This window comes from Pseudophryne corroboree, chromosome 2 (genome assembly GCF_028390025.1).
Source record: "Pseudophryne corroboree isolate aPseCor3 chromosome 2, aPseCor3.hap2, whole genome shotgun sequence".
Classification (NCBI taxonomy): Eukaryota; Metazoa; Chordata; class Amphibia; order Anura; family Myobatrachidae; genus Pseudophryne; species Pseudophryne corroboree.
The window spans coordinates 311268375-311290601 of NC_086445.1; positions in this window are offsets into that span (position 1 = coordinate 311268375).

The window sequence follows — 22227 nt, forward strand, 5'->3', positions numbered from 1 at the left end:
AAAGTAATTAGAAGCCTTACTGTAGGACTTAATGTGTAATGGGCATTACGGTGTGTGGCATAATGTATCACGGACATTGCAGTGTGTGTCATAATGTGTCACAGGCATTACGGTGTATGGTATACTATATCGCGGGCATTGTGATATGTGGTATAATGTCTCAGGGTCATTGCAGTGTGTGGCATAATGTATCACGGACATTGCGGTGTGTGTCATAATGTGTCAGGCATTACGGTGTGTGGTATACTATATCACGGGCATTGTGGTATGTGGTATAATGTCTCAGGGTCATTGCAGTGTGGCATAATACATAACGGGCATTGCGGTGTGTGGCATAGGGTATAACGGGCAGGGCATTGCGGTATGTGTCACAGGCATTACGGTGTATGGTATACTATATCACGGGCATTGTGGTATAATGTCTCAAGGTCATTGCGGTGTGTGTCATAATGTGTCACAGGCATTGTATGTGCTATAATGTATCAGGGGCATTGCAGTGTATAGCATAATGTATAACGGGCATTGCGATTCCTGTCATAATGTGTCGGGGGCATTACGGTGTGTGGCATAATGTGTCACAGGCATTACGGTGTGTGGCATAATGTGTCACAGGCATTACGGTGTGTGGCATAATGTGTCGGGGGCATTATGGTGTGTGGCATAATGTGTCATGTGCATTATTGTGTGTGGAATAATGTCTAAGGGCCATTGCAGTATGTGGCATAATGTATACTGGGCATTACTATAAGGAGGAAAAATGACAAATAATGTAAGGGGCATGAATCAGGATTATTTTTCTTTCCTGTGGTGGCTAACGTCTGGGCGTGCAGGTTGCAAAACTGGGGTATAAGGTAGTCTTTTCCTGCAATACCACGCCCCTTTATGAGAAACCACGCCCATCCCAACAAAACCACGCCCCTTTTTTTGCAGCGCGCGCATATTTATCCCTTTCTTGCTCCCAAATATGCGGCGGGTGGGGGTGGGGGGGGGGCGCCAAAGAATTTTTTGGCTTGGGGGAGAAAAATTTCTAGTTACGCCACTGCTGCAGCTCCAGGTCCACACCCCAAAATAGGCCCACTGTGCATCTGCAGCAACATACCCTCCAACAATTTAACATAAAAATTGATACAAATTCAAAAAGGGGGCGTGGCCACAGGTAGAGTAGCGTGGCCACGCTCCTTTTCCTATACTTTCAATAGTAGTTTGGAGAACCAAAAATCAGTACAGACCAGAAAAAACAGGTACTGCACCTGCCAAAAAAGTACAGTTGGAGGGTATGCCACTGCATCTGCAGCAAGTCTCTGCACTGTAGATAGGGGGAAAAAGAATCCTTTTAATGCAGCATCCTATGTCCTGCTGCCAGTCCGCCTACCCCCTCCAGCATCAACAATCCCCACTCCCTAGCCGCGGCGCAGGTGGAACAAAAGCTTCTGCAGCCACCGGCATAGATGTGTATGAATGCAGCACAGCAAAAGGCTTTCATAGCCCTCCCTGCACCGCATACTCTCTGAGCCCCAGAGCCTCCTCTGTGCGTGATGTCACAGAAGTGCCTCCCCGCCACAGTCGTGCCCAGATCCCCATAGGCCCTGACTCCACAACTCAGCACCTGGGCTGCCGGCCTGGAAGCCCAAGATGGTTAATGTAACAGATAGAGTGAGTGATGTCTGGACGCTGAATCAATGTAAAAGGTGACAGTGCTGTGCAGTGGGCGTTCAGTGTTACTGACACTGCACAGCACTCTCACCTTTTACATTGATTCAGCGAGTCAGTCAGTTCTGCCAGCCAGTCACTATTGTTAGTGCCGGTGTCCCAACGCGCCATATTACAGGGAAGTAGACGCACCTGATAAAATACACCTCCCAGCAGCTCTTAGTGCCAAAGCATTCTGGCCCTAAGGCCTTCTGGAAGCTGTAGTTTATGGAGTGCATTTTCTTCCTTCTAATGCAGCATGTTGGGACACCAGCGCTAACAATAGTGACTGGCTGCTTGGCTGCTGTGCGAGTCTCCGGGAGAGCCACTGCCAAAGGGAGGACAGCAGCTTAGCTGCTTCCAGGAGCCCCACCCGCAGCACCCCCACACTGGCAGTGGCTCTGGTCCCCCACCCGCGGCACCCACACCCCTGTCCCTCCTCCACCCATGGCACCACCGCACCAGACCCTCCCCCACCCATGGCACTCCCGCAAACACCCCTCCCCCACCCGCGGCACACCCAGAACCACCTTCCTCCTTTCGCGTCTCCCCCGCTCCCACCACTCCCCCAACCACAGCACCTACTAGGTGATTCATCAGGCCCTGCGTGCACTGTTCACACCATTGCAAGGGGCTATGACCCCTTAACCATCGCACGCCCTTTGTCCGTGCAATATTTAACCACTTACACAATTATGATTGGAGGTAATACTCCATATAATACAAATATTGCACGCCACAAGGGAGTGCAAGGGTTAAGGGGGCATAGCCCCTTACGACGGTGTGAAGAGCGCCCGTAGGGTGCAATGAATCACCTAGTTGCCTATATAAGCCAATGGGCCTCTAATCACACAAAAAACCAATGTAGAGGGTTCCAAGGGATCCCTTTACATTACCCACAGCTTGTGTATGAGCAGGCTGATGCGCACAAACGCACATTTGCATTCACGGTGCATAAAACTGGAAGTGTCTGCATTGCAGGTACAGCTCTAAAACAGAAAAGCTGTCTTGATAAATAAAGGCCCATACACACTGGGTGATTTTGAGCTGAAAGCAGCTCACTTTTCATGTTTTGAGCTGCTTTCAGCTCAAAACTGCCCAGTGTGTATGAGCAAACAATGAGCGGTGATGAGCGCTGGTGCGCACTCCTGCTTCACCGCTGGCAGCCACCATTCATCTACTGGTATTACCAGTAGATGAACGGCGGGGTGAGCAGCTTTCCATAGCATCCTGCAATGGAAAGTCGCTCACCCCCGCTGACATCGCTGGGCAGCGGGGAAAAGCACTTAGTGTGTATGCACTGAGCGCTTTTCAGCCCAGCAATCGTCGCTGTTCATACACGCTGGGCAAACACACCCAGTGTGTATGGACCTTAAGTCATCCCGCATAACAGAGATCAAAAATGTCAGCATACGGGCAATTGTGGGTGGAATGTATTACAATCTATTTGCAATAATTGATACAGCCCAACGCATATCTTCTTTAGAGACACCTACTGTAGGTTAAAAGAGAGAACCCCTCTTTCAAATGAGTACCCCCAGCTTTCCAGATGCCAAGATGTGCAAGACATGGACTTACAGTTCCACGCTACACCCCATCCATTGCAATATTAAAACATTTGTAGTCCCTAAGTGACAGAGATGATGACACCAAGTCCCTGTGTTTTCTTCCAAGCTCCCCACTATGGCCCACCTGTTATCACTACTGACTGAGAAAAGGTAGCAAGTTATTATTTTTTTTAATTGGGGCAAAGTGCAGGGAGTTGATCTCATCTATTGCAGTTTAATGTACTGTATATGTGGAAGACAAGTCCCCTTGTCATTAACAGCAAAGGATCTATATTGTTTACAAGCTGCATCTGTGTCTAACTATAGTTAACTATTAAGTTATTTAAAAAAAATATAATAAAACAACGGTGCCTTACACTTTCTGATGTTTTATCTTGAGATCTATAATCACAGTGCCAGTATCCACTGTGGAAGTGTAATAGTGACTATGAGGGTTTGCTATATCAGCACAGTGACCTGGAACTGGATAAGATTACAGGGACTGAAATGGTTTAAGGCAGAAAAGGTTCAATACCTAGAGGTGCCGCAGAGGTACCTTCTGCCATATTACCATACCAGTTGAGTATTGGATAAATGTAGGTTAATAGTTTCTGAATTAAAACTGAGATGATGTACATTTAGGTTCTCTTTAGATAATTGAGCAAAGGTCACAGAGTTAGTTATTACATTAAAGAATAATATTCTTCAGCAGAGAAACCTTTCTTGGTTCTTCTGTCATATCTTACTAAACTTCTTTATCATGCTATCAGGCATACTGTATCTACAAAAAAAAAAGGCCACTATGTGTGTGGTATTGTCAGAATGAACAATCATTTGTGTTATCACATCACAATTAGTTTTCTGTGGAAGCATGGCTATGAACTAACAATTCCCTACATAAAAATAATTATTAAATAAAACAGCAGGTATCAGTTATACAGTGTACTCCATCCTATGTTATTACATAGGTGTACGCCACACAAGAGAAATGTAAGGTCAAATAATATTTGTTTAGGATGAGTTAATGTTTATGCTAGCTAAGTGAAGACAAACCTATTAGACGTGTGAAAGGTAAGCGTGCATTTACTGGTCAGCAGTGTAGCAATAACAGATTAAATTCAGTTATGAGTAGTGCTTGTTATTTTGTATTAGAACCAGATAAAAGGGTGATGCAAGATAAAGCAGCAGGTACCAAGGCATGTATGGGTAAACCCACAAATGCTTGAATAAATATGATCCTGTTATTAGCTAAATGTTGTTTTTAGATGCCTGCTTTTAGGATCACTGAAGTCCGTTTATTAAGCATGATAAATGGAGCTGAGTAGTCATGAAAGCTCACGTCTAAAAGCCTCAGTTAACCAATAAAAGTATTATATTTAGTTAACCATGCGTAAGGAAGAGGACTGAGTGCTATTGAAAGCCTGATTCTACAAGCATCACTTGGCTTATACAACATCCTCTTTACATATAATGTATTCATTTTGTTCGGAGAGAAATATGTCACATAACAGACATTTTCTGAAATTAAATGTTAATATTGGTGTTCAACAATCAACTTTGTTCAGGAATAAAATTGCTAGCATACTGATATATCATGCATACACTCACAGATATTTATGTCCAACTTCTTTTCTCCTAACAAACTGCTAGGCTTACAGCAAACACCTTCATATGTCTGATGTTGGACTTATATCTTGTTTTTGCAGATGCTAGATGAAGTATATAGGTTTGCTTGCTGGAGAACCCAGCCAGCATCTATCAAATGAGTTTGAATTTCTGATATAATATGATCTAAAATGTGCCTCCCTTGCAAATCATTGATTTTCTAGGATACATCTTAAAAAGAGTGATATATGTTATCAGCATATTAGAGGTGTAGAAGCCCAATCTGCCTATGAAAGACATCTTAACATCCATAAAGAGGCTAAAAAGTTTACTGTTTTAAGGTTTCTGCAAATGTAACAATTCAAAATTTAGGATAAGAGAAGGAAAGCATCAAGTATATATATATATATATATATATATATATATATATATATATATATATATACACATATATATAAAAAAACAAGCGACCTTCCACCAGACAAGACGCTGACACAGCATACTTGCCTACCTGACCCTCTCCATGAGGGAGAAAATGCTCTGTTCCTGGACTTTCCTGGTAATGTATGATTGCCATCACCTGTGGTGAAATACCTTTCTTATCAATTAACTAGCTCACCACAGGTGATGGCAATCATACATTACCAGGAAAGTCCAGGAACAGAGCATTTTCTCCCTCATGGTGAGGGTCAGGTAGGCAAGTATGTGACACAGTTGTATGAAAGAAATGCAATCCGTTTACTTCCACAGCATAGTAACAGACTTTTCACAGCAAGTTCACAAACAGCATGTACACAGTCTCAGGCTCCCTGTCTCTAACCCACTGGCCCGCCCTCTATCGCCTGGCCACTTGTTGGCATCAGGAGCCCTGAACCCTTGCCCTAACGAGCTTTATAAAAGTGTGGCACAGGTGTGCCTGAATGCTGGGAGCGCTTGCTCCAATACCTGGACCGGACCTACATGGATGGGATCTCATGTATAAAATTGCAGGGTATTTCTGTGTATCAACAGCAATCAATACTATAATTTCCAACTGACAGATAATCTTTGACACAACATTAAAGAGACAACCTGCTGTGTCCCAACTCCTCCCTGGGCTTCCTCTTGGTCCAGTCCTAAACCCAGGTCACCTTAGCTCGGGGCACCCAAACTGTTGTGCCCTGTCCTTCAAACACCTGGGGTGGTATCCGGACTGGACTGCCACAATATATATATATATATATATATATATACTCAGGTTAATAAATGTCAATGACACGCTGTTCTGCAAATGTTTCGATGTTTATTCCACCATCGTCATCAGTGCAAATTGCACTGTGCATGCACTGTATAAAGAAATTGTCAACTGCACATCTGCCAAACATGATTGATCCGTCCTTCCACAGAGCCAGGGGCATAAGTCCATACCAGGCATCCAGAGGTGACATAGACAGGGGTGCCCACTCCCTTATCCTTGGAGTCTGCTGATGCATGCACAGTAGCACAGCTGAGGGGGCAAAGGAGGAAGTAATGTGATCGCATTGTGATTACATTGCTTCACAGTGATCTTAGGAATGTGCTCCTATTGAAGCCCCTGTCCTTGTGACTCACTAATGGTACATCTGGGCAAATAAAGATTCCTTAGTGCCACAAATTTCAGTAAAATGGAATTTTATTTTCAGGGGCTGGCTGCAAATGATAATAAATAGAGCCCTATGGGGTTTTTTTTTTTTTTTTGGGGGGGGGGGGGGGTGGTGGTTGTTTTTTACAATTAGTGCACACATGAGGGTAAGTTTACTAAGATGGAAGTTCTATTTAAGATAGGATGTTGCCCATGGCAACCAATCAGATTCTACTTCTCATTTATCTTGCACCTTCTAGAAGATAATACCTGGAATCTGATTGGTTGCTATGGGCAACATCCCATCTTAAATAGAACTCCCACCTTAGTAAATTTACCCCATGGTCTCCTACAGGAAAAAAATAAAACACATTGGGCCAGATGTACTAAGCCTTGAAAAGTGATAAATATCACGGTGATAATGTACCAGCCAATCGGCTCCTAACTGTCATTTTTCAAACACAGCCAGTGACATGGTAGTTAGGAGCTGATTGGCTGGCAGTTTATCACTATGAAATTTATCACTTTTCAGGCTTAGTACATCTCCCCCATTATCCCCTATTGTAAGGAAACACACTTGGGTTCCCATGGAAAAAGAACATTGACAGAAGACTTACCTGACATGTCAGTTCACTCATACCCCTTTCACACCGTAAACCCGGGTCTGACCTGGTATTTTGATCCTGGGTCCGACCCGGGTTGGACACTGGTCAGACCCTGTCACACTACACTTTCAACCTGGGTTATTGCAGGGTTGGCTCCTTTTAACTCAACCCGGGTCAGCAATTAAAACACCATGGATGTCATTTTAAATGGACTTTTTTTGACTCAGAAAGATGAGGGGGTAAATTTACTAAGGTGGGAGATTTTTTAGAAATGGTGATGTTGCCCATAGCAACCAATCAGATTATAGCTATTATCTGCTAGAAGCAGCTAGATAAATGGTAAGTAGAATCTGATTGGTTGCCATGGGCAACATCACCAGTTCAAAAAATTTCCCACCTTAGTAAATTTACCCCGAGGTGTCAGAAGAGAACAAAAGGAGAGGGTGGGGACAGCTCACAGCATTGCAGGAATCGTGGCTGACAAAGCTATGTTTTTAAACACAATTGCATCTTTAACCCCCTCAGTGGAGAGTTCTCAATTTAAAAACACACCCTGTGTTTTTAAATTGGCATGTGAGTGGTGGAGAAGGTGTAGGGTGGATATGTGACAGGGTGAGGTTATCGCCTGGTGATTGCCCGGTGGACCCTACCAGCAGGGATCGCCAGCCCCAGCGCTGATTTGCAGCCACCTTGTGGCACCCGGGAATCAGCCTAAGCTATTATACAGCTAAGCCCACCCCAACAGGAGTCCTGAGAGCGTACTTAACTCCACAATGGAGTATGCTGATTCCTGGGGCCCATGCATGCTGCACTGATGTCACCAGGGAATCAGCAGGTAGTATGCACAGAAATCTTCCGGGGTTGCCAGTACTGTCAGTGCTGGCTGCCCCGGAAGATTTCTGGGCATACCACCAAAGGGGTTAATTGTTCCAGTAACATACCTACCAACTGTTCCGATTTAGGTGGGACAGTCCTGTTTTTTTGGGACTGTCCCGCTGTCCCACCCGCGGGCTCCAGTGTCCCGCGGTGGGGGTGGGGGGTGACAGCTGGGAGGCTCCTATCAGTGCTGCTCTGCTTAGCAGAGCAGTGGTGGATAGACGTTGTGCGCATGCACACAGTGTCTATTCACAGGTGACAGAGGTGGCATGCTAGCAGCTCACGGAGTACTGCACATGCCCGCTCAGTGATGGAACATGAGGGTGTGACTTGTGATCATGGTTCTGCCCCCTTTCATATAGGCCATGCCCCCTTTCCGGGCACACGCGCGTTTAGCACGCGCCAAGGTCCCTCTTTGTACTTTTAATAAGTTGAGAGGTATGCAGAAAGCTGCCTGGCAATCTCTGCCTCACCCCTAATTCTTACTAGCTCTAATTGTTAATGCTCTCTGTTCTCTCCTGTGTAGCAGGGCTCAGGCTGCTGACATCATCAAGGCACACAAAGAACAGCCAATCAGCACGTTTACATGAATGCAGGGTTAAATAACCCGCGTTGTACACGTTAGAGTGCACGTTGATCCGGATCCAACCCGTGTATAACACTGCTTTTATACCGTGTTGAAATGCAGGGTTACTCGACCCGGGATATAAAAGTGGTGCTTTTAGACTGCACCTCGACCCCGGGTCGAGCTGGCTTGACTCGGCAATATCCCAGGATATATTTGCGGTGTGAAAGGGATATCAAAAAGGTGAGAGAGGGGCTCTCCACGTCCCTCCTTTACCTCAGCTGCTGGCGGTAGTGCAGACTCCACTCCAGAGCATTGTGCAAGCAAGACAGTGGGTGGTGGCATGACCTATGATGTCATGCTGCCACAGGTCATGACCTGGGCTCTATCTGAGAAGGAAAGCATCAAGAAAAAAACAACACAATATAAAAAAAAGATAATAGGGCCTAATTCTGAATCAGACACAAGCGGCAATGAATACAGGTCTCACGGATAGCTGTGTACTGTGCGCGCACTGTAGAAAGAAATCAGCAACTGATATCAAGATTGATCCTTCTTTCTAAAAAGCCAGAGGCATAATTCATACCAGGTGCCCAGAGCTAGAATAGACAGTGGTGCCTCCACCTCCTCGCTGGCATCTGTCAGTACATGCGCAGTATCACAGCTGGGAGACAAACCACTGACACTGCAATTGCATTACCAGTCTTGATCAGCAGAGGGTCCTGGTAGCCACATTGGCATTCAAGCCTGCCTAGTTTATCAGTGCCCCCTGACAGCTGGCACCCAGAGGCAAATAGTTCCATTGCCTCCTGGAGTTATGCCACTGCACAGAGCACTGTTTCAGTGAAATGGGTATTTCTAGGTGGAAGTGGTCTATCTCATGGGAATGTCATTGGCCTGTAAGCTGACTGTATTGCTCAATCATAGTGTGTGGATTGAGATGGGCCAAAAGTTTCAGGCAAATCTTTTGCATCCATCATGTGGTCTACACAAGTCTAGATACTAATCTTGATGGCAGCAAATGTAAAAATAGTGGGCAAGATGAACTACCAAATGCAGATCTTTAGCACACACGGACAGCATAAGGAATATGTATCCGACTCAGAATCAGGTCCTAAAGGTGCAAAACAAAAAAAGCTGCACTACTGCAAATCTTCAGATATCCAGAAGAATGAATGCAGGAGTTAGCGGTTCATATTTTAAGTAAAACAACTGATGCCATGTATATAATAGGATGAACCAAGCACGGGCCTATTGCTTTTCAGCTCAAACCTCATACTTTCATTTTGATGGGTGTAGTATGGTATGCCGGCGTCCGTGTTCCCGGCGACCAGCATACCGGCGCCGGGATCCTGACTGCCTGCATACCGACAGCGTGGCGAGCGCAAATGAGCCCCTTGCGGGCTTGATGCACTCGCCGCTATTTATTCCCCCTCCAGGGGGGTCATGGACCCCCAAGAGGAATAAAAGTGTCGGTATGCCGGCTGTCAGGATTCCGGCACCGGTATACTGTGCACCGGGATCCCGCCAGCAAACTTAAGACCACACCATTTTGGCAAACACACACAGATTTGCATTAGTTAAGAAAAGCACTGATAACAACTGTATTTTGTTTTTCTCCTTATAGCAGGGACGTGCAGTGAGGTAAATGGCCGAGGAGGCAGTGGCTAGAACCAGAGCCAGAATTAGACACAATTCATGAGCCCAAGGGTTTTTGTGAGCATTATGCACAGGTGCAGCAGTATAAACTCTTAGAAATTTGGTGCGTTTTGATCAGAGATGTGCAAGAAATATAGGTGCCTCTCTTGCCATAGACTTTTTACTCCAGAGATTTGACTATATAAATGATTAGAATACAGGTTGAGTATCCCATATCCAAATATTCCGAAATACGGAATATTCCAAAATACGGACTTTTTTGAGTGAGAGTGAGGTAGTGAAACCTTTGTTTTTTGATGGCTCAATGTACACAAACTTTGTTTAATACACAGAATTATTAAACATATTGTATTAAATGACCTTCAGGCTGTGTGTATAAGGTGTATATGAAACATAAATGAATTGTGTGAATGTAGACACACTTTGTTTAATGCACAAAGTTATAAAAAAATATTGGTTGAAATGACCTTCAGGCTGTTTGTATAAGGTGTATATGTAACATAAATGCATTCTGTGCTTAGATTTAGGTCCCATCGCCATGATATCTCATTATGGTATGCAGTTATTCCAAAATACGGAAAAATCCCATATCCAAAATACCTCTGGTCCCAAGCATTTTGGATAAGGGAGACTCAACCTGTAATACAAAGAAGATATTTCTAATATATTCTTTGTATTTTTCATATACTTTATACAGTCAAAACTCTGGTGCAAACGTTAGTTTGATAGAAAAGGCTCTGCCTCACCTGCCTCACCCCACCGCACGTCACTGCCTTATAGAACATTTATATTGCATTGCAGCTGGTACCTTGTAAAACAGTATTAACTTAACTACTGTATATAAGGCTTTTCTGGGTGTGGTTTACAAACCAGTCTGCAGGGCAAGACAGCCTCCATACCTGAGAGTTAAATTCAATTAATTATAACTATATTTAAATAAAAAAAGAAGGGCCATATTCAGACCCTGTCACAGACAATTCATTAGCACCAAAGGCCGCTTTTCATCCATCTGCAAATGCGCAGCGCACTGGCGTATTTATAATGGGTGCAGTGTGTGTGGTGCACACAGGCCCCTGGGGGTCAAGGGGGGCTCACACTGCACACCCTGCACCCATTAATATAAATACTTACCCTCCGGTGTCCCATGGCACAGCAGTAGCGCTGCAGAAATCACTTGGAAATGGCGCTGGGCCATTTTTCTGGGTGATTCGTGCATGCACAGTAGGAAAATCACTGGGAAAATGGCCACCATGCCATTTTCCCGGTGATTAGCACATGCACTATAAGTTTGGGACAGCGCTAGGGTCCCCTAGGGACCCTAGTGCCCAGAGCCTCAGCGCTGCTGCAGGCTAGAGGGGAGGAGGCCCTGACGGACCCTGCACATGGGCCTCCTCCTCTCTAGAAATGCCGCTGGCACAGCAGCTGTAGTGCACGTGCGCAACCAGTCATTATGTGATCGCATAGGATTATGATTGACAGGTGATAGGTGTCCAGGGGTGGCGACGTGACGTTAGAGGGGATTGTCGCGGGAAATGTAGCCATGTCATGGACATTTTCGGGGCTGGCCAGTGACGTTGCCTGCATTTCATGTGCTTGAAAACATAGTGTCGGTGCCCCTGCCTACGCAGCCATGCTGCATAGGCAGGGGTCAAACTCTATTTGAGTTTTCTGCGATGCGATTCAAACTGAATTGCAATCGCATCGCAGGGCTGCGCAACACATTCTGGGGGGACCCCAGCATGTGATTTTATTGGTCTCAGATTTTGCTAAGATTGCAAAATCTGCAACCAATTCTGAATAATCCCCCAAAACCACACTATGCTAGATATCTCCTATATAATAACCCAGATCTGTGACTCTGTGACTGTGTGGCTAATGCTGGGCGTGGCTAGGAGCTCTCATTGGGTTAGCAGCAGGTCTATCACACCCAGTTCACAGCTGATTGGGCGAGAAACAGGTGACATCCAATGGGAGGCTCTGCCCTTTGGCTGCTGTGTGTTCCCATAGCAGGATGGAGAAACGCCCTCCCACACAGGTTACATCCAATGGGAGGCTCTGCCCTTTGCTGCTGTGTGTTCCCAGAGCAGGATTAAGAATGGGGCTGATGGAGCTGCAGCAAAAAATAGGCCCACTGTGCATCTGCAGCAACATACCCTCCACAATTTACACATAAAAATCAGTACAAATTTGAAAAGGGGGCGTGGTCACGGATAACGTGCCGTGGCAACGCCCCTTTCCCTATACTTTCAATGGAACTTTGGAGAGCCAAAAATCGGTACAGACCATAAAAAAGGTACTATACCTGCCAAAAAGGTACAGTTAGAGGGTATGCCACTGCATCTGCAGCAAGTCTCTGCGCTGTATATAGGGGGGGGGGGGATCCATTTACTGCAGCGTCCTATGTCCTGCTGCCAGTTCGCCTGCCCCCTCCAGCATCAACAATCCCCACTCCCTAGCCATGGCGTAGGTGGAACAAAAGCTGTTGCGGCCATCGGCATAGATGTGTATGAAAACGACGCAGCGGAAGGCTTTCATAGCCCTTACTGCACCACATACTCTCTAAGCCCCAGAGTGCTTCTGTGCGTGATGTCACAGGAGTGCCTCCCCACCACAGCCGCGCCTAGATCCCCAGAGGCCCTGACTCTGCAACACATCACCTGGACTGCCAGCCTGGAAGCCCCGAGATGGTTAATGTAACGGATAGAGTGGGTGATATCGCGGAGGGTAATGTCTGAACGCCGAATCAATGTAAAAGGTGACAGTGCTGTGCAGTGCAGTGGGTGTGCAGTGTCACTGACACTGCACATCACTCTCACCTTTTACATTCTTTCAGCAAGTCAGTCATTTCTGCCAGCCAGTCCCTATTGTTAGCGCTGGTGTCCCAATGTGCCACATTACAGGGAAGTAGATGCACTAAATAAACTACAGCTCCCAGCATCCCTTAACGCCGAAGCATTCCGGCACTAAGGCCTGCTGGGAGCTGTAATTTATTGAGTCCATCTTCTTCCCTGTAATGCGGCGTGTTGCAACACCGGTGCTAACAATAGTGACTGGCTGCTTGGCTGCTGTACGAGTCTCCGGGAGAGCCACTGCCAAAGGGAGGACAGAAGCTTAGCCGCTCCAGGAGGAGAAGCAGGAGAAGCATTACCCACCTCTCCCCCACTTGCAGTACCTCCGGGCCCCATCTGCGGCACCCCCACACCACTCTCCACCACCCGTGGTGGCTCCGGACCCCCTCCCCCACTCACAGCACCCACCCCTCCCCTACCTGCAGCACCACCGCACCAGCCTCTCCCCCACCCGTGGCACCCCACAACCGCCTCTCCCCCACCCGCGGCACCCCTGGACCCCCACCCCATCCGCGTCTCCCCCGAACCCACCACTCCCTCAAAGACAGCACCTACTTGGTGATTCATCAAGCCCTGCGTGCACTGTTCACGCCGCTGCAAGAGGCTACGACCCCTTAACCATTGCACGCCCTTTGTCCATGCAATATTTAACCACTCACACAATTATGATTGGAGGTAATACTCCATATAATACAAATATTGCACGTCACAAGGGCGTGCAAGGGTTAAGGGGGCATAGCCCCTTACGACGGTTTGAAGAGCGCCCATAGGGTGCAATGAATCACCTAGTAGATAATATGTAATTTAAAAGCAAATACCATAATCATGGCCCTTTTGTATGTATTTACAGTATCTATTTACAGATGTGTCCTTGTTTTCCGCCTGATGTGGCGCATACACAAGTGGCAGCGGCTATTCAAACCCTACTGTGACTAGTCTCTGCATTCGTCTGCACCATGAATTCCTATGGAATTCAGCGTGCATGCTTTGACTGTGCACAGCCATTGGCACACTATTTGCTGAAAATTAGTCGCATTTGCAGTGAGTAGACTGCAGGATGAAGGTGGTCACATCTGTATGCATAGGTTAAAGTGAGCCGGAACGGGGTGGGACTGCATTCCATCAGTTCCACTTGGAGACAGAACGCAGTTCTGCTTCCTCTGGCTCAACTCACCCCATGTTGTGTCCCCGGCGCCGCAGCAGGGAGATGACGGGCGCCCGCTGAGATTGCGTTACCAGCGGGCGCCCGTCTCCTTGCACAGCGGCAGCCGGAGGCAGGAGCTCAGTACCGAGCTCCGGCTTCCGGCTGTCAATGCGCGTTATGGGAGAGACGTCATGACGTCTCTTCCATAGTGCCGAGGAGCGGGCACACAGAAGACTGCAGCGGCTGGACACGGAGCGGCGCTTGGTAAGTATGTTGATTTGTGTTGGGGTTTTTTTATTTGTGTAGCGGCGCATCTACTGGGGGGGCAAACTTCTGGGGGTGGGGGCATTACTACTGGGGGGCAAACTACTGAGGGGCATCTACTGGGGGCAAACAACAGGGGGGGCATTACTACGGGGGCAAACTACTGAGGGCATTACACCTGGGGGGCATCTACTGGGGGTAAACTACTGGTGGGGGCAAACTACTGAGGGGCATCTACATAGGGCAAACTACTGGGGGCATTACTACTGGGGGGCAAGCTACTGGGGGCAAACTACAGGAGGGCATTACTACTAGGGGCAAACTACTGAGGGGCATCTACTGGGGGCAAACTACTGGGGGACATTACTACTGGGGGCAAACTACAAGGGGGCAAGCTACAGGAGGGCATTACTACTGGGGGTCAAACTACTGAGGGGCATCTACTGGGGGCATTACTACTGGTGGGCATTACTACTGGGGGGCATTACTACTGGGGGCAAACTGCAGAGGGGCATCTACTGGGGCAAACTACTGGGGGACATTACTACTGGGTGCAAACTACTGGGGCAAAGTACAAGGGGGCTAACTACTGGTGGCAAACTACAGGAGGGCATTACTACTGGGGGCATAACTACAGGGGCATTACTACTGGGGGCGTAACTACAGGGGCATTACTACTGGGGGCATTACTACTTGGAGGCATTACTACTAGGGGCTAAACTACAAGGTAGCATAACTACAGGGGCTAAACGACTGGAGGCATTACTACAGGCAACATTACTACTGGGGTCAATATTACACAGGGGCATTACCATTAAGGGCATTACTACTGGGGGCATTGTAAAGGGGGCACTTCATAAGGGGCATCACTCCTTGGGACATAAGGGGCACTGCTATTACAGGCATTGCATAAGAGGCACCACTACTATGGGCTCTATATAAGGGGCACTACCACTGTGGGCATTGTATTAGAGGCGCTACTGCTGTGGGCATTATGTGTATTATGGGGTGCTACTACTGTGGGCATTATTACTATTGTGTAACATGCCCCTTTTTTGAGACCACGCCCCTTTTTGTGGCGCGCGCCTAAGGGGCGCGCAATACCTTTGTTACATTGGCGACGTGGGGAGGGGGGTGAGTTCCACCACCTCTCTAGGACCACTTTAAGCACTGTCTGTATGTATGTACTGTATGAATATGTGTAGAATATATTTTGTAATTTTACATGTTTTACTGTATATTTCATCTGTATATTGGAGTTAATTTTGTATAAATCCTTTTATTTCAAGCAAGACCTTGGAAAACCAGGCAACAGGATAAAGGCAGCATTGACTTTACCATATGTGTATTCTTTATAATAGTTTGGCAACCTTTGACATTGGTCAGTCCATTACTATATATGTCGCAGGGGCAACATATACAGTGATGGCGACATTGTAATACTAGGACATACAGACTAAGAGCAATGCAAAATAAAAGTGCCTCAATAAATATTGCTCATGCTCCAAAAATATTACTTCTTATAGATGATATAGTACAAATAAGTAACCTTGAATACATGGCATGGGCTGGTATACTGTAGGTGAAATGAGGGGCATCCAGCTGTACAGATTCCTGGATACTGTATGACTTGTATTACTGAAAGGAAAAAAAATTCTGTACTATCCAGACCGTTACAGAGTTGGCCAGGTGGGTAATATCCAGATTACTGATACAGCTCCTCTCTGACCTCTCATTACCATATAAAGGCACTATAGTATTGGTGCAGCAGAGTGGGCACAGTGGACACAGGGGCTGTTGTTATTGGATCACTGCTGTTAGGAGTGCACCAGTCTCTGCCCTTGTCCTATCTACACTTGCCTCTCTGCTCTTGCCCTGTCTGCACCAGCCTCTTTCCTTCTATATATGCCTTTCACACTGCCCTACTGTCTATGTCCATTCCTCTGCCCTTCCTCTATATTAGTGTCTGTCCCTTTCCTCTGTCCCTATTTTCTCTCCATCTGTCCCCCTCTTTGTGTATATTTGCCATTTTATATATACAGCTGTGTCTGCCTCTCTTTAGCTCCCATTGTGCTTGTGTATCGCTACATATTGAGTCTGCCCTTCTTTCTCCCCCTTTATATGTCTGTCTCCATTTACTCCTCTTATTATATCTGTCCTCCCCACCAGCTCCTGCATTTGCATAATCACCCAGTTTTACCATTGTGCCCCTCACACTTTTCCTCTTGCCTTACACTCCTTTTTCTACATTTCCCCTCTTCCATCACTTATCTTTCTTTTTTTCTGGTGAGTCAGTGGAGTCATGGTGGTGGCCAATCTGTGCTGCTGGGTGATGGGTGCAGTGCTGGCAGAGGAGATCTATGTCAGAGGTGGAACTAGAGGCAGTGAAGCTAGTTTATTGCACCGGGTCCTGCCGAAATGAAGGTGGTGGGCTTCAGGGCTGTTGAGAGCCACGCCCGGCCATGGTAAAGGCTTGAGGGTGTGGCTTATTAAGTGGGCGTGGTTATGTCCACTTAATAAGCCACGTTTAAAACTTTGTGAATAATAAAATAATTGCAGGTCCGCTTACAAGTGGGGCACCATTTTAACATAGGGGGGTAGGGGGAGGGCAGCCGCTTCCTATCTTACTTGATCTGAAAGTTGGTCCCTCCTCTTCAGCCAGTGCCATCTTTCCAGTGATATTTGGAAAGATGACGCCAGCCACTAGAGAGCAAAGATGTGCCAGAGTCTTTGCTTTCTATGTGCAGCACCATCTTCCCGACGATATCACCGGAATGAAGATGCTGCAGTACAGGTATCCGGGGGAGGGGGTTAGCGACCCGGGGCCCCTCCAGCAGCCCAGGCCCAGGTAATTTGTACCCTCTCCCCCTGCCTCTCGACACCACTGGTGGCATTATCTACTAGAGGGCACCAACAAAATATTGCCTGGGGGAATCAAATTTATTATTGCTGGCACTGTGAGCTGTGATGTGATAGCGAGCAGCGGGTTGAGCAGTGTTGTGTGATGGGGCAGTGCAAGCTGCAAACTGATCTGTGAGGGGGTAGTGTTAGGCGTGAGGGTGTCAGTGAACTGCAGGGGGAGCAGTACGGTGTGAGGGGAGTAGAGTGAGCTGTGGCTGTGTAGGAGAAAGCTGCAAGGTGAGCAGTGAGGTATGATGGGACACTTGAGAGGCATGGGGGTGGCAGTGAGCTGCAGGGCAAGCAGGCAGGTGTGCTGGGACAGTGTGAGCTGCAAGAGGAGCAGTAGGGTGTGAGGGAAGTAGGATGAGCTGTGGTTGTGGGGGAGTGAGGTGTGATGGGGCCGTGTGAGCAGTCAGGAGGCAATGAGGTTAAATGGGGGCGAGTGAGGGGAGCAGAGTGAGCTGTGATGGGACAGAGTACTGTAAGTGGTGTGGTGGGCAGTGAGATATGGAAGGAACTAGCAATGACAGATCTTTGGAAGAGTTAAGGAGAGTGCTATGGGGGAGGCAGACATAGAGATATGCAGTGAATGAAACAGCTTTGGAGTAGGTAATCAGGTAGATATGGAGGAAGCAGCAATCAGGTATGGAAGAAGGTGGAAAGGAGAGAACTAAGTTTCCACATCACTGGACACACCTCCTGCTGCAGCACAAAATAGGCCCTTCATAAATTTCAGCTCCAGGATCATGCGTGCCTTAATCTTGCACTGGGCATTAGCAAAAAGTCGCAGATGCAACTGCAGCAAAAAACTTAAGGAAGGCCACAACTGCATCCAACTCAGAATCAGGACCTGTGAGGAGGGATACCGCCCCCGTCGCCAGACCCAACCGCATCGTTAGACCCCGCCTCCATTAGGGCTGCTTCCCTAAATTTCCTGGGCTGGTTTTCCATTCCAATCTGCCCAGTATATGTGTATGTATGGACCATATGTAAGCACTTTATGCATATGCTGTATATGTATGCATGGACCACATGTATAGGTATATATGCAGATTAGGTTTTGCAACTTTTCTCCACCATATTTTATATTTAATCTTTATATTGCATATTTATAAAAAGCTTTTTTCTATAACACTAAATACCATAATGAAGGCAGTATTGCCCTTCACAGTTGTGTGCGATGTCCTGCACAATGGACTGACCACAATCAGTGCACCAAAAAGTCTATTTACAGCCCTGAAAGTATGATATGTTCAGTTGAATATTATATGTATGTATGTATGTATGTATGTATGTACTGTATGCGCATATGTATGTAAGCCAATTATGCGAATTAACATGTTTTATAAATGTATTTCATCTTTATTTTCTGATTTGTTAATAACTCCAACAATTTCATTATCTATTAATGGCACCACTATCTCCTCTAGCTCGACAAGTGTGCTGTCTTGGACTTATCCTTGACTCCTCTCTCTCCTTCAAACCACACATTCAGTACCTCTCACAAACCTGTTGTTTTCAACTCAAAAATTTTACAGGATCAGACCACTTTTCACCCAGGATGCCACTGAGACCATTATCCACTCACTGGTCATCTCTAGACTGGACTATTGTAATCTTCTCCTATCTGGCATCCTTGACAAATGCCTCTCTCCACTCCAATCTATCCTCAGTACTGCGGCCCAGCTCATCTTCCTCACCAAACAGACTACGTCCAACTCCCCTCACTTACAAGCCCTTCACTGGCTTCCCTTACCTTTCAAAAACCAATTCAAGTTTCTCACACTCACTTACAAAGAGAGTCCGAAATACTGCAAATGAGCTTCATGCTCGCAGCTTCCCTCTATACACATACTGTATATGGATGAACCTTGGTTTGGCAGAGGGAATTTCTTGTCAAAATGCCCCTATGCACAAAGTGATGCCCAATAAAAGAAATGTTACAAAGTTTGGTGGGGTACAACTTGACTATCCTACACAGAGCTATGACTTCAACCCCATTAAACTCTTTTGGAATGAATTAGAACATTAATTGCAAGTGATTGTCAAGCATCAGTGCCCAAGCTAACTAATGTTCTTGTTAAAATAGGAAAGCCATTCTGTGGAAAGACTTCAAAGAAGAGTGAAGACTGGTATAGCCATAAAAATGCCCTTAGTTCTTGAAAGAAATTCTGAAAAAGTACATATGGCTAAGATGTTTGCGTGTCAACATGCTTTTGGCCATGTTGTATATGTAGTTCATTCCCAGACCACAAGGGGTGCACATGTGAAAACACAATTAGGGCACTTTTGACCTGCTCCAGTCAATCTACTGTATCATGGCAAGCCACTCTTATGTACTATTCGCAGACAGGCCCTTATTTATTCATTATTTTTGGGGTTAGACAGGAAGATCCCCATTGCTATCCTACAATACCTGGGGAGATTGGGCATTTTTTTGTAAGTCCACTTTCCCAACAGAATTCTGCTCCATGCATTTTTTTTTAACACTTTTACATAGCAACATTCATAGAGGTCATTTTGTGCAAAAAATGAACTGCTTAAAAGCCATTTCTTTGGAACACAGAACCAAATGCCTTAAGATGTTAAATCCCTCTTGCAACTCGTCATATAGAAGTGTTTTATTCTATATAATGTACTTTTTCAGCGATTGCCAGACTGGTACTGTCAAGTGTATCAGTATGCAACTTATTTCTGTGACCTGTCCAGAGCACTACCAAATTCTAGTCCTGACGTCCATATATATAATTCATTCCAAGTATTGTAAATCTTCCTTTGAATCGAGTCTACATAAAAAGACAATTAAACTAATGATGGCCATCATATTATTGATACTAATATTGGTCATAAAGTGCAAATCAGACCTACAGTATTAACTCAAAATAAAATAAATGATCAAAATAAATAAACAAATATAGATCACGGTTTTCTTAAAAAAATATCCAAACATTAAAAATTACAAGATTTTTTTCCCCCAAAAATTATATTACAGAAAAAATAAATCTTAATGTACTTCATTTACATTAATGTTTTAACCGTTGAATCAACCTTTTTGAATTATTAGCTATGTTACAGAAACTATGTACTACAATATGCTGAAGGGTTGCAGGGAACTTTTAGTTAAAATCATTTTGATTTATCCCTCTAATTTTATATGAAACGCATGCTTGACCAGGAGATTTAGATTTTACTGCATATATAGACAACCCTAATTTACTAAGAAGACAGCAACATGGCATCTTCACAAGGACCTCTCCTAAACTCATTTATTATCATCGTTAATAAAAATGGATTTGCAAAACAAAGCAACACCAGAATCCAGGAACCTTTTATTTGACATATAAACAACATGCACGAGTTTCTGTTTCTTTGTTTTGGAGTTCCTATTTAGAAGAAAAGAAAATAACCTTTACTGCATGGTAGGAATAAAAAAAGGATGATTCATCTCTGTAAATCTGCTTGTTGAATTTGATGGATCATTCTTAAAAGCAACGCTGCTAATCTTCAGGTTTTCTTTTTTTAGGTTATTCACAGATCAGTGGGTTTTCTGGCTAATACAGGTCCTGATTCTCTTCTGTCTTCACACACGGTATTCATCATATCTTGACAAGGAAAGACCTTCAGTCAACAAATAACCTTCACTAAAGTAAGACATGTAAGTGGGTTTCTAGTTTTTATGGATGAATAAAAAAACAAGTGAATAAAAGTATAAATACCACTACTATTTGGTTTTCTACTTTACATAATTTGTTTAAAGACAACATTAATTTACATAACTGCTTCTGTTAAATCAAATAAAAGGTATTTCACCTGTATTAAATTATAATGTTTCACTCTTTAGAAATGATCTTATTAAATATTTAACCAGCCATGTTTTAAAGTTTACATTTTCACATGTCTGATACATGGGTATATTTTGTTTGAAAGAAAAAAAATACATATCTGTATTACATTTTGTATTAAGTGTAATTTGTATAATTTAAATAAACAGCTTGTTTTCAGTCTATTACCGAAATAGATCAAAAGAAAGTAAATGTTTTATAAGCAAATAAAATACAATTTGCAATAATACAAACTGCAGAAAATGTTGCAGTACTTGAAGCAGTGAGGAATTTACATGTAATAATAGTGTAAAAAAAACTCTGAGACAGGCAAAGGCTCGAGGTCAACATCAAACTGAAATTCATCACCAGCAGCCAAAATAAGCACTTTATATCTTACGCCCTACATCACAAAATATTTACAATACTGTCAAAATTGTATCAGAAAATGTACTTAAAGTGCAGTTGGTAAATAAAGCTAAAGGACAACTGAACCTCAAATTTTAAAATTAGATTTTTGAAAAATGGTGTTAAAGTGACACTAAAAAAATAAAATAAAAATGAGCTACAGTATGCATTATCTATTACTATCTTCTTGCAGTAGCTTACTGTGCAGAAGCAGATACTGCAGTTTGCAATCTAAACCAGAATTTGACATCCTGTCAGTCTGTATACAGTTTGGAGAGTGGTCCATGTGGTGTAGACAAGGATAGGATGCCACTCTGTAGCTGGAACTGCAGCTTGCTGAGCCTACAATACATCACCATAACTAGGTTCATTGACTAGACAGATGTCAGAAGTACAGACAACTAAAGTGTTTTTCTTTTTTTGGATCAAAGGGAGCACAAAAGATTAATCAAATTACTTCACTATGTTCTACCCACAGACAGCACTTTATGTTTGCTTTCTGATAACGTTAGAAACCAATGCTCTGTATTGCCCTGACTTTACTACACCTTGGTTGATAAGTGACATATGACTATGTATTTCCTCTTTCTTAGATAGTACAAGTCATTGTGGACTATCACATATAGAAATATTTGCATCCAGCTCAGCCTCCTTATACAGTACATCTCCAGCGAACTCTGGTCACATGAAAGAA